The sequence below is a fragment of the Ctenocephalides felis genome, unplaced genomic scaffold (assembly GCF_003426905.1).
Source record: "Ctenocephalides felis isolate EL2017-DRISC unplaced genomic scaffold, ASM342690v1 CF-g0.4_SCAFFOLD_01492, whole genome shotgun sequence".
NCBI lineage: Eukaryota > Metazoa > Arthropoda > Insecta > Siphonaptera > Pulicidae > Ctenocephalides > Ctenocephalides felis.
In genome coordinates this window covers 53,388,034-53,402,706 of record NW_020537646.1, presented here as the reverse complement: position 1 = coordinate 53,402,706, position 14,673 = coordinate 53,388,034, and positions in this window count along the sequence as shown.

Genomic DNA, 14,673 nt, shown 5'->3' with positions numbered 1-14,673 from the left:
ATCGTACTGCTTTAACTGCATAGGGACAAAATATTAAGCGCGTAAGCGCCGCGTCGCTGTCTAACGCATAAGCATTGGTACGGAACCCATAGGAATGTTAACAAAATGTATACTCATTGTTAAAATCTCTATAAAATATCTGATAATTTGATGTGCATATGTCTAATGATCATTTTTGACCGCCAAATGGCTCATTTTTTTACTTTTTCCTCCATATCTCCGAAACCGCTAGACCTACGTTCATGAAAATTTTATCGATTTTTCATCTTATCAATACAAGTAAAATGTTTTTATATATATTATTCAAATCGGACGCTCCGTTCTCTTAAAAACTGAGTTACCGTTTTCGGCACTTTTTGCCCCGTATCTTCGGAACGGCTAGACCTGCCTTTGCCAAAAACTAATCAGCACGTCTCCATATCAATACGAATCGAATGTTTTTTGAATTATTCAAATCGGTTGATCCGTGTTCCCAAAATCGTCGAAGAAAATTTGTATCCGCGCATACATACACACACGTACATACATACATACATACACACACACACACACATACATCAGTTCAGAAACCTCTGAAACGTAAAGATATATAAAAAATTTCATTTTTGATTTTTTTGCGATTACTATAACTTGCCCTACGGGAAGTTAAAAAATCATCAATCGATTTATTATAAAATTAAACTCAAATCATTCAACACGTAATAAAACCATATTAAAATTATTATAAATACGATGCAATTTATGTAATTAAAGTAAAATAAATATTACTAGTCACAAAATCAAAGTATTTACAATCGGTCCTTCGAAAAGCAAAATTCAATTCAATCAAGCAATACCCTAAAAAACATTGGTCCAGACGAGTCGGATTTGACGTCCAGCAGTCGAAGAAAAGAATACATCAAATCGGAAGCAAAAGGAGCAGAAATCAGGTCACTTAAAACTAACCATTTTTACAATTACAATCCACGTCAAAATGGAATCGTTAAAATCACTAAAACTGAAACAAAGAGGAATGAAATCGCGATTAACGAGATATGAGAAAATATGTAAACAAATGTCAGAAACACCTACTTCTGAGCTAGATATTTTAGATATAAACAGCCATGTCGAAGAGGTAAGGCCATTATTTGAAATATTCGAAAACACCATTATCAATATAACAACGCTATTAGAGGACGAAGATGAAATAAATAAGTTAATGTATATCGAATTAGATGAATACTTTGAAAAATATAAAAGGTGCCTATCAACTTTATTAAAATTCAGTCAAATAGCACAAAATAAGTCAGATATTAATTCAAACAACTTTAATGATTCTAATATGACAAATAGTCTTAACAACATTAAATTGCCTCAGATTAATTTACCTCAATTTGACGGCTCTTATTTAAACTGGTTGCAATTTTACGATTCATTTTCTTGTTTAATTCATAAAGGCAACTTAGGCAATGCCCAAAAGTTTTATTATTTAAAATCGTGCCTAAAGGGGGATGCTGCTAATCTTATAGAATCACTACCGGCAACGGCCGATAATTATACTATTGCGTGGGACTCATTAAAAACGCGGTTTGAAAACAAGAAAATAATCGTAAATAACCATATTAAAAAATTATTTGATCATCCAGCCATGCACAATGAATCGGGTAAGGATCTTCGTAATTTAATAGATACGTTTAATGAGCATTTAAGATGTCTAAAAATGTTGCAACAACCGGTAGACCAGTGAGACGCTCTAATTAATTATTTAATCATGACAAAAATAGACAAGAAAACTTACCAAGTGTGGGAAATGCTCATGAATAGGGGGTCAGAATTAGTTACATTTGCCGAACTCGATAGCTTTCTAAATCAACGTTGTATGACGTTAGAAGCTATAAACCCAACTGAGACAAGAACCGGAAATTTCAATAAGTTTAAGGACATAAAAAATAATTATGTTAAATCAAGAAAATCTTACGCTGCATCTACTAATTATAAAAATATTTGTTTGTTTTGCAAAGGGCCTTATCATTCGGCATACAAATGCCCAAAATTTCGATCACTATCTACAGAAGATAGATTAAACAAAGCAAAGGAATTAAAATTATGTATTAATTGTCTACGATATAATCATAATGTTAAACAATGCCTATCATTAAGTCGCTGTACCTTTTGCAATTCAAATCACCATAGTCTTTTACACGCAGATTCAAACCAACCACCAACTGTAAATGCACCACAAAATATTTCATGTCATTCCGGAAACGAATCAAGTCAAATACTTTTATCTACTGCTTTGATGAAAGTATTAGATTGTAATAACAAATATAGAGCATGTAGAGTTCTATTAGATTCGGGATCACAATCACGCATTATGCAGACCAATTTCATCACGCGAAGTTTTGCTAATGAACTTGGTCTGCATAAACATCCGATTAATATGTCAGTCCAAGGAATCAATCAAAATTCAACGGAAATTAATTCAAACTCAACAACCCCAGTTCGTTTACAACATGTTGTCATACATCTAATTTAGAAACTCAAGTACATAAATTCTGGGAATTGGGAGCGTGCAATGAGATACAACATTTCACAAAAACGGAGCAACAAGGCGAACAACATTTTATCTCGAATACAACGAGAGCAAATGACGGAAGATTTATCGTAAAAATTCCATTTACAGATAACATCAAAAATATAGGGAATAGTAAACAGATAGCATTCAAGCGATATATTTTACTAGAAAATCGTTTACAAACAAACGAAAATCTATTTATTGATTATAAAAATTTTATGGATACTTATATATCATTAGGTCACATGAGCGAAGTCAAAGAATCTATCGAACCCAAAACATGTTTCTATTTACCTCATCATGGAGTACTAAAACCAGATAGTTTAACCACGAAATTGCGCGTAGTTTTCGATGCATCTTGTAAATCCGATACGGGTATGTCATTGAATGAAGTACAGCTTGTTGAACCCACAATTCAAAATGATATTTTTTCTATCATATTAAGATTTAGAAGGCATACATTTGTACTAAGAGGCGATATAGAAAAAATGTACAGGCAGGTTTTAGTTCACGAAAATGACAGAAAGATGCAACGAATATTCTGAAGGGATAACTTTAATAGCAAAATAAAATTATATCAATTAAACACAGTCACATACGGTACAGCTTCTGCTCCGTTTTTAGCCATACGATGTTTAGAACAATTAGCTAGAGAAAACATAACTAATTTTAAAAGAGAATGCGAAATCATTAGAAATGATTTCTATGTTGACGATCTATTAACAGGAACTGATACAATATCCGAACTATTTACTATTAGAACTAATATTTGTAACATTCTAAATCAAGAAAAACTTAATCTTTATAAACTTGATTCAAATTATCCAAAACTTTTAAACATAGACAATAAAAACAAAACCATAGGCGAACAAACTGTTAAAACGCTAGGCATATATTGGAATTCTATTTCAGATAGTTTCAAATTTGATTATAACAATGTAATCATAAATCAAATTGCGAATAAAAGATCAATTTTATCAACAACGGCTCAAATATATGATCCTATGGGTTTTTTATCTCCAATTATTATTATACCGAAATTAATAATTCAAAGTTTATGGCGATTAAAGTTATCATGGGACGAAACAATTCCATCAGAACTAGAAAATAAATGGAAACAGTTTTGCAATGAAATAAAGTTTATTAAAACTTTAAATATTGAAAGACATATATTTTGTGAAAATCGTCTAATCACCGAATTACATGGTTTTGCTGACGCATCCGAGCAAGCTTACGGTGCATGTATATATTGTTGTGGTATTCACCCTTTACAATAGTTATAAATAATATTGTAAATCGATGTAACAGTCAATATGAATTACGCAGTTAAAATGATTCATGGACTTGCAACAAAGTATTAGAGATAAGCAACATTGTAAACATGCACGTGTACAAATCTGTAACCGCAAATGCGTCGAAGTAAATAGCTGACTCATTCGTAACGGGTTTCTGTGATGACGAATAAGCCAATATGAATCATTTTAACGTATTTTTCTGGAAGAATGATTACGTCACCATCGGAGATTATAAAAAGTCGGAAGACAGGAGAATATGTGTTCATTCTCAGTTCAGTTGCCAAATAGTTCACATCACTCTTATCTTAAAATATCAATTGTGTATTAAGTGTAACCAAGTAATGAATTAAATAAAATTTATAAATGTCTTCAGATGTTTAATTAAGTATTTCACAGTGGTAAAGTTTATGATAGCAGCAGAAGAACCTAATTTTAATTGTTGACATCGTTGGTACGCAACATAATTGTTGGTGACGGCCTCAACATAACTTGTTGGCAGCCAGGGTGTACAACATTATTTGGTGGCAGTGTGGGATTCTGCGAATTTTTTTTTTTAAAAAATGCTAAATTATTACCATAACATGTCTTGAACATAGAATTATTGCATATTTGGAAAACGGATATTTGAGAAAAATACGCCGAAATATAGCAATAATTAGATTCAAGAAAAGGTAAAAAACTTTACCGAAGTGGAAATATTATTGAAATTACAAAGTGAAGACTCCAAAAATCAAGAAGTAAGAAAAGAGAAAAATCGTAACAAGAAGAAACAAGAAAATCAAATTAAAAATCAAGAAACAAAGAAAGAGAAAGAAGATAATATAAATCAAGAAGAAGAATCAAGAAGTTCAAAGTGTTATATTTAGTGAAGTGAAAAGTCAAAGGTGATAAATAAAATAAAAAGTGTTATGAAAAAGTGATAAAATCATTGTTCAAGGTTACAAAAGTTTAAGTGATTGTGAATTCGAGTGAACCAAAAGGATATTAAATTAAAAAAAGGATTACAACTCATTGTCAGTAAACTTATTTTTAACATATTTTTGTAAATTTTTGCGCTTCTGTTTTAGTAGTTTTACACATATTTTTCAAAAATGAATGAACTAGTCGATATGTCGCGTGAAGGTAAATTAAATATTCAAACTGCTATTACGTTAATTCCGAATTTCAATGGGGAACCTTCAATGCTTCCTTCATTTATTACTGCTTGTGATGCATTATCGGTGGATTTGAGTCCATCAGAAGCGGAAAAATTGCTAACAGTTATAAAATTAAAATTAGACCCACAAATTTTTGCAAAAATCCAATTTATTAATTTTGAAACGTGGGAAGATTTAAAATGTTATTTAGTTAAAGAATATGTTGTAAAACGACCAATTGCTAGTTTATTAATTGAATTAAACAATTTAAAACGAAAATATAACGAAACAGTAAAAAGTTTTGGAGACAGAATTGAAGAAATTTTACGACAAATTCATTACTCAAACGTAATTAGAGTAGGACATGACTATGCAACAACAACACAAGTGACATTCCAAGAAGTAGGCATAAAAGTTTTTGAAAATGGCTTAAGAGAACCGTTAAAAACTTTAGTAAAATGCTGTCGATTTTCTGATATTAAAGATGCCATTGACTTCGCTTTGCAAGAAGAAGCTAGTCAAAATTCGTCAAATATCAGAAATAATCAAAATAATAATATAATATGTTACATTTGCAAAAAACGTGGTCATATTGCTCCACAATGTTTCTTAAATAAAAAGAATAATGCTAATTCAAATAATAATAACCAAAAATTTTGCAATTACTGTAAAAAACCAGGTCATTTAATTTTTGAATGCAGAAATCCAAATCGAAGAAATTTCAATACAAATCGAACTTATTATAACATGTCAAAAACTTTTATTACCCCTACCAACGAACACAGACAAACATGCAGTTATTCGCACACACATGCAGAAAATGCATCAAACGCACATGCCCACAGAATGTCAAACTGTGACGAAAACCAACAATCCACAAATTCCCAAACCCAAGATCCAAATCCAACAACACCAGACAACGATACTATTACAGTACGTGAACTACTATCACAAATTCCCAGTTCATTTTCAATAAATAAAACCGACGAAAAAGAAATAAATTTCGAAAACAAAAATGTTTCGTTACAAATTGAAAACAAAACTTTTTGCACAAAACCAATCAAAGAGCAATTAAGAGACCAAGACAAAATCAAAGAAACACATGACAAAAACGTTTCAATTTTATCAAAATCAAATAACGAAAAAGAACAGAAAGACAAAATTTTAAAAAACCCACAAATTTCACAGACAAATAAACGTTCAGAATTTCAAACAAACAAAACGATCAAAAAAGTTGAAGGACCAGAGGTAGTTACAACTACTACCAAACATCGTTATCAACAAACCAAATCAAAGAAATCCTACGACAAGTACGTAAAACCACAACGGACATTCAAAAACGACGATTTAGAATTATCAACAGACAAAAACCCTTATGCAAGTAAATCTAAAAAACTGATGCCTCTATTTAAAGATGCATACAGAGTTGTTGAGACGAATGGTACAGGACGGATCATACGGATCAACGACAAAGGACATGCCAACTGACGACTTTTTTTTGCGAATTGAAATTTATAAAACCAAAAATGAAATAAAATATTACAATTGTCAAAAAAGACAACAAGTTAAGTTTACAAAGAAAAATGAATTACATGTTAGAAAGAGATAAAAGACAAATGAATTATAATAAAATTGTCACAACCAAAGATTCTCAAACTTTTTTTCACAAACATTAAAATTTATAATGTAAATGAAATCAAGTTTTTTTTTTTTTTTTAAAAAAAGCATTGTTATATTATAAGTCATGATAATTATTGTAAAACTGTTCACATTATTATTAACTAATGAAATGTCATATTTTGAAATATTATAAAGATGTTATATAACTCAACTGTAATCATGAAATTTTGAAAAATATTACCATTGAAATAAAATTATGCTTAATTGTAAATTCATGATATTGTTCTACAATAAACACAATTTTTGATTTTTTTTTTAATTAACATTTTTTTTAAAATTTTTCGAAATTTCATGAAGAAGAAAAAAATGTATTTGAAATATTATATGAACTTCAACATTATATTAATTATATCCAAACAAATAATTATAAGAAATCTGTACAATGTAATAGCATGAGCACAAACATTTTTTTGAAGCACCCGAAATGCTTTCTTTTGTGAACGCACGAGGGCGCGCGTTTTTTCGGCGGATGAGGTGTTGTGGTATTCACCCTTTACAATAGTTATAAATAATATTGTAAATCGATGTAACAGTCAATATGAATTACGCAGTTAAAATGATTCATGGACTTGCAACAAAGTATTAGAGATAAGCAACATTGTAAACATGCACGTGTACAAATCTGTAACCGCAAATGGCTTTTAAATTTTTGAAATCGGTCCAACCGTTTTTGAGAAAACGTCGATTTACGGCAAAACTAGTGGGGTGGGTGGCATCGTGTCTTAAGGCAAATTGCTGGAACTTCCCGTACCGTAACGAAATGTTCGAGGATTACTGAATGTTTTCAAATAGATTCTTATAAATATTGTAACATTGTCTAATTTTTATAAATATTATATAAACTGAATTGCAGAGTTGAAATTATTTGTAAAGTATATTAGAACTATAGTCAGAATTAAAAATAAATATTTTCGATATACAAAAAACTAAAAAAAAAAAAAAAAAATGGGACGATTTTTTTTTTCCAAAATCGATTATTTTGTTAAGACAAGCAGAAAGTTCTTTGAATCATTTAAATCGGACGCTCAGTTCTCTCAAAAACTGCCATTTTTTACATATTTAGCTCCGTATCTTCAAAATGGCTGGGACTGCCTTTGCCAAAAACTAATAAACACTTCTCCCAATCATTACTAATTGAATGTTTTTTAGATCATTCAAATCGGATACTCCGTTCTCTCAAAAATACGATTTCTATTTTCTGCACTCTTTGCTCCGTATCTCCGAAACGGCTGGACCTGCCTTTGCCAAAAACTAATCAGCTCTTTTCCCTATCAATAGGAATCGGATGTTTTTTGAACCATTCAAATCGGTTGATCCGTGCGCCCTAAAACGTGACTGAAAATTTGTATCCACACATACATACACACACACACACACACATCCATTTTTTCTGAGGTATGCCAAAACGTTCAGAAACCTTCAAAACGTCGAGGAATGTAAAAATTTTCAATTCCGATTTTCGGCCCATTACAATAACTTACCCTACGGGAAGTTAAAATCTGTTCACACACACGCACACACACGCACACACACACAAACATACTGTTCGCGCCAATCAAAGCATGCGGGTATATGCGAAATAGAAAACAACTAGCTGTAAGTGGAATTCTGTCTTAAGGCAATTAAGGCATCGTGCCTTAAGGCAAATTACTGGAACTTCCCGTACCAAAAATTATTATTTTTTTAAAAACGATTAACATTTTTGAAAAAAAATTACTTTGAAAAAATAAGATTTTTGAGAAACTATAAATTTTTTTCTTTATTTTGACATATTGTGGAAGATCTGAACTTTCTTTTCAAAGCAATCGTACTGCTTTAACTGCATAGGGACAAAATATTAAGCGCGTAAGCGCCGCGTCGCTGTCTAACGCATAAGCATTGGTACGGAACCCATAGGAATGTTAACAAAATGTATACTCATTGTTAAAATCTCTATAAAATATCTGATAATTTGATGTGCATATGTCTAATGATCATTTTTGACCGCCAAATGGCTCATTTTTTTACTTTTTCCTCCATATCTCCGAAACCGCTAGACCTACGTTCATGAAAATTTTATCGATTTTTCATCTTATCAATACAAGTAAAATGTTTTTATATATATTATTCAAATCAGACGCTCCGTTCTCTTAAAAACTGAGTTACCGTTTTCGGCACTTTTTGCCCCGTATCTTCGGAACGGCTAGACCTGCCTTTGCCAAAAACTAATCAGCACGTCTCCATATCAATACGAATCGAATGTTTTTTGAATTATTCAAATCGGTTGATCCGTGTTCCCAAAATCGTCGAAGAAAATTTGTATCCGCGCATACATACACACACGTACATACATACATACATACACACACACACACACATACATCCATTTTTTCAAAGGTATGCCAAAATGTTCAGAAACCTCTGAAACGTAAAGATATATAAAAAATTTCATTTTTTATTTTTTTGCGATTACTATAACTTGCCCTACGGGAAGTTAAAAAATCATCAATCGATTTATTATAAAATTAAACTCAAATCATTCAACACGTAATAAAACCATATTAAAATTATTATAAATACGATGCAATTTATGTAATTAAAGTAAAATAAATATTACTAGTCACAAAATCAAAGTATTTACAATCGGTCCTTCGAAAAGCAAAATTCAATTCAATCAAGCAATACCCTAAAAAACATTGGTCCAGACGAGTCGGATTTGACGTCCAGCAGTCGAAGAAAAGAATACATCAAATCGGAAGCAAAAGGAGCAGAAATCAGGTCACTTAAAACTAACCATTTTTACAATTACAATCCACGTCAAAATGGAATCGTTAAAATCACTAAAACTGAAACAAAGAGGAATGAAATCGCGATTAACGAGATATGAGAAAATATGTAAACAAATGTCAGAAACACCTACTTCTGAGCTAGATATTTTAGATATAAACAGCCATGTCGAAGAGGTAAGGCCATTATTTGAAATATTCGAAAACACCATTATCAATATAACAACGCTATTAGAGGACGAAGATGAAATAAATAAGTTAATGTATATCGAATTAGATGAATACTTTGAAAAATATAAAAGGTGCCTATCAACTTTATTAAAATTCAGTCAAATAGCACAAAATAAGTCAGATATTAATTCAAACAACTTTAATGATTCTAATATGACAAATAGTCTTAACAACATTAAATTGCCTCAGATTAATTTACCTCAATTTGACGGCTCTTATTTAAACTGGTTGCAATTTTACGATTCATTTTCTTGTTTAATTCATAAAGGCAACTTAGGCAATGCCCAAAAGTTTTATTATTTAAAATCGTGCCTAAAGGGGGATGCTGCTAATCTTATAGAATCACTACCGGCAACGGCCGATAATTATACTATTGCGTGGGACTCATTAAAAACGCGGTTTGAAAACAAGAAAATAATCGTAAATAACCATATTAAAAAATTATTTGATCATCCAGCCATGCACAATGAATCGGGTAAGGATCTTCGTAATTTAATAGATACGTTTAATGAGCATTTAAGATGTCTAAAAATGTTGCAACAACCGGTAGACCAGTGAGACGCTCTAATTAATTATTTAATCATGACAAAAATAGACAAGAAAACTTACCAAGTGTGGGAAATGCTCATGAATAGGGGGTCAGAATTAGTTACATTTGCCGAACTCGATAGCTTTCTAAATCAACGTTGTATGACGTTAGAAGCTATAAACCCAACTGAGACAAGAACCGGAAATTTCAATAAGTTTAAGGACATAAAAAATAATTATGTTAAATCAAGAAAATCTTACGCTGCATCTACTAATTATAAAAATATTTGTTTGTTTTGCAAAGGGCCTTATCATTCGGCATACAAATGCCCAAAATTTCGATCACTATCTACAGAAGATAGATTAAACAAAGCAAAGGAATTAAAATTATGTATTAATTGTCTACGATATAATCATAATGTTAAACAATGCCTATCATTAAGTCGCTGTACCTTTTGCAATTCAAATCACCATAGTCTTTTACACGCAGATTCAAACCAACCACCAACTGTAAATGCACCACAAAATATTTCATGTCATTCCGGAAACGAATCAAGTCAAATACTTTTATCTACTGCTTTGATGAAAGTATTAGATTGTAATAACAAATATAGAGCATGTAGAGTTCTATTAGATTCGGGATCACAATCACGCATTATGCAGACCAATTTCATCACGCGAAGTGTTGCTAATGAACTTGGTCTGCATAAACATCCGATTAATATGTCAGTCCAAGGAATCAATCAAAATTCAACGGAAATTAATTCAAACTCAACAACCCCAGTTCGTTTACAACATGTTGTCATACATCTAATTTAGAAACTCAAGTACATAAATTCTGGGAATTGGGAGCGTGCAATGAGATACAACATTTCACAAAAACGGAGCAACAAGGCGAACAACATTTTATCTCGAATACAACGAGAGCAAATGACGGAAGATTTATCGTAAAAATTCCATTTACAGATAACATCAAAAATATAGGGAATAGTAAACAGATAGCATTCAAGCGATATATTTTACTAGAAAATCGTTTACAAACAAACGAAAATCTATTTATTGATTATAAAAATTTTATGGATACTTATATATCATTAGGTCACATGAGCGAAGTCAAAGAATCTATCGAACCCAAAACATGTTTCTATTTACCTCATCATGGAGTACTAAAACCAGATAGTTTAACCACGAAATTGCGCGTAGTTTTCTATGCATCTTGTAAATCCGATACGGGTATGTCATTGAATGAAGTACAGCTTGTTGAACCCACAATTCAAAATGATATTTTTTCTATCATATTAAGATTTAGAAGGCATACATTTGTACTAAGAGGCGATATAGAAAAAATGTACAGGCAGGTTTTAGTTCACGAAAATGACAGAAAGATGCAACGAATATTCTGGAGGGATAACTTTAATAGCAAAATAAAATTATATCAATTAAACACAGTCACATACGGTACAGCTTCTGCTCCGTTTTTAGCCATACGATGTTTAGAACAATTAGCTAGAGAAAACATAACTAATTTTAAAAGAGAATGCGAAATCATTAGAAATGATTTCTATGTTGACGATCTATTAACAGGAACTGATACAATATCCGAACTATTTACTATTAGAACTAATATTTGTAACATTCTAAATCAAGAAAAACTTAATCTTTATAAACTTGATTCAAATTATCCAAAACTTTTAAACATAGACAATAAAAACAAAACCATAGGCGAACAAACTGTTAAAACGCTAGGCATATATTGGAATTCTATTTCAGATAGTTTCAAATTTGATTATAACAATGTAATCATAAATCAAATTGCGAATAAAAGATCAATTTTATCAACAACGGCTCAAATATATGATCCTATGGGTTTTTTATCTCCAATTATTATTATACCGAAATTAATAATTCAAAGTTTATGGCGATTAAAGTTATCATGGGACGAAACAATTCCATCAGAACTAGAAAATAAATGGAAACAGTTTTGCAATGAAATAAAGTTTATTAAAACTTTAAATATTGAAAGACATATATTTTGTGAAAATCGTCTAATCACCGAATTACATGGTTTTGCTGACGCATCCGAGCAAGCTTACGGTGCATGTATATATTGTTGTGGTATTCACCCTTTACAATAGTTATAAATAATATTGTAAATCGATGTAACAGTCAATATGAATTACGCAGTTAAAATGATTCATGGACTTGCAACAAAGTATTAGAGATAAGCAACATTGTAAACATGCACGTGTACAAATCTGTAACCGCAAATGCGTCGAAGTAAATAGCTGACTCATTCGTAACGGGTTTCTGTGATGACGAATAAGCCAATATGAATCATTTTAACGTATTTTTCTGGAAGAATGATTACGTCACCATCGGAGATTATAAAAAGTCGGAAGACAGGAGAATATGTGTTCATTCTCAGTTCAGTTGCCAAATAGTTCACATCACTCTTATCTTAAAATATCAATTGTGTATTAAGTGTAACCAAGTAATGAATTAAATAAAATTTATAAATGTCTTCAGATGTTTAATTAAGTATTTCACAGTGGTAAAGTTTATGATAGCAGCAGAAGAACCTAATTTTAATTGTTGACATCGTTGGTACGCAACATAATTGTTGGTGACGGCCTCAACATAACTTGTTGGCAGCCAGGGTGTACAACATTATTTGGTGGCAGTGTGGGATTCTGCGAATTTTTTTTTTTAAAAAATGCTAAATTATTACCATAACATGTCTTGAACATAGAATTATTGCATATTTGGAAAACGGATATTTGAGAAAAATACGCCGAAATATAGCAATAATTAGATTCAAGAAAAGGTAAAAAACTTTACCGAAGTGGAAATATTATTGAAATTACAAAGTGAAGACTCCAAAAATCAAGAAGTAAGAAAAGAGAAAAATCGTAACAAGAAGAAACAAGAAAATCAAATTAAGAATCAAGAAACAAAGAAAGAGAAAGAAGATAATATAAATCAAGAAGAAGAATCAAGAAGTTCAAAGTGTTATATTTAGTGAAGTGAAAAGTCAAAGGTGATAAATAAAATAAAAAGTGTTATGAAAAAGTGATAAAATCATTGTTCAAGGTTACAAAAGTTTAAGTGATTGTGAATTCGAGTGAACCAAAAGGATATTAAATTAAAAAAAGGATTACAACTCATTGTCAGTAAGCTTATTTTTAACATATTTTTGTAAATTTTTGCGCTTCTGTTTTAGTAGTTTTACACATATTTTTCAAAAATGAATGAACTAGTCGATATGTCGCGTGAAGGTAAATTAAATATTCAAACTGCTATTGCGTTAATTCCGAATTTCAATGGGGAACCTTCAATGCTTCCTTCATTTATTACTGCTTGTGATGCATTATCGGTGGATTTGAGTCCATCAGAAGCGGAAAAATTGCTAACAGTTATAAAATTAAAATTAGACCCACAAATTTTTGCAAAAATCCAATTTATTAATTTTGAAACGTGGGAAGATTTAAAATGTTATTTAGTTAAAGAATATGTTGTAAAACGACCAATTGCTAGTTTATTAATTGAATTAAACAATTTAAAACGAAAATATAACGAAACAGTAAAAAGTTTTGGAGACAGAATTGAAGAAATTTTACGACAAATTCATTACTCAAACGTAATTAGAGTAGGACATGACTATGCAACAACAACACAAGTGACATTCCAAGAAGTAGGCATAAAAGTTTTTGAAAATGGCTTAAGAGAACCGTTAAAAACTTTAGTAAAATGCTGTCGATTTTCTGATATTAAAGATGCCATTGACTTCGCTTTGCAAGAAGAAGCTAGTCAAAATTCGTCAAACATCAGAAATAATCAAAATAATAATATAATATGTTACATTTGCAAAAAACGTGGTCATATTGCTCCACAATGTTTCTTAAATAAAAAGAATAATGCTAATTCAAATAATAATAACCAAAAATTTTGCAATTACTGTAAAAAACCAGGTCATTTAATTTTTGAATGCAGAAATCCAAATCGAAGAAATTTCAATACAAATCGAACTTATTATAACATGTCAAAAACTTTTATTACCCCTACCAACGAACACAGACAAACATGCAGTTATTCGCACACACATGCAGAAAATGCATCAAACGCACATGCCCACAGAATGTCAAACTGTGACGAAAACCAACAATCCACAAATTCCCAAACCCAAGATCCAAATCCAACAACACCAGACAACGATACTATTACAGTACGTGAACTACTATCACAAATTCCCAGTTCATTTTCAATAAATAAAACCGACGAAAAAGAAATAAATTTCGAAAACAAAAATGTTTCGTTACAAATTGAAAACAAAACTTTTTGCACAAAACCAATCAAAGAGCAATTAAGAGACCAAGACAAAATCAAAGAAACACATGACAAAAACGTTTCAATTTTATCAAAATCAAATAACGAAAAAGAACAGAAAGACAAAATTTTAAAAAACCCACAAATTTCACAGACAAATA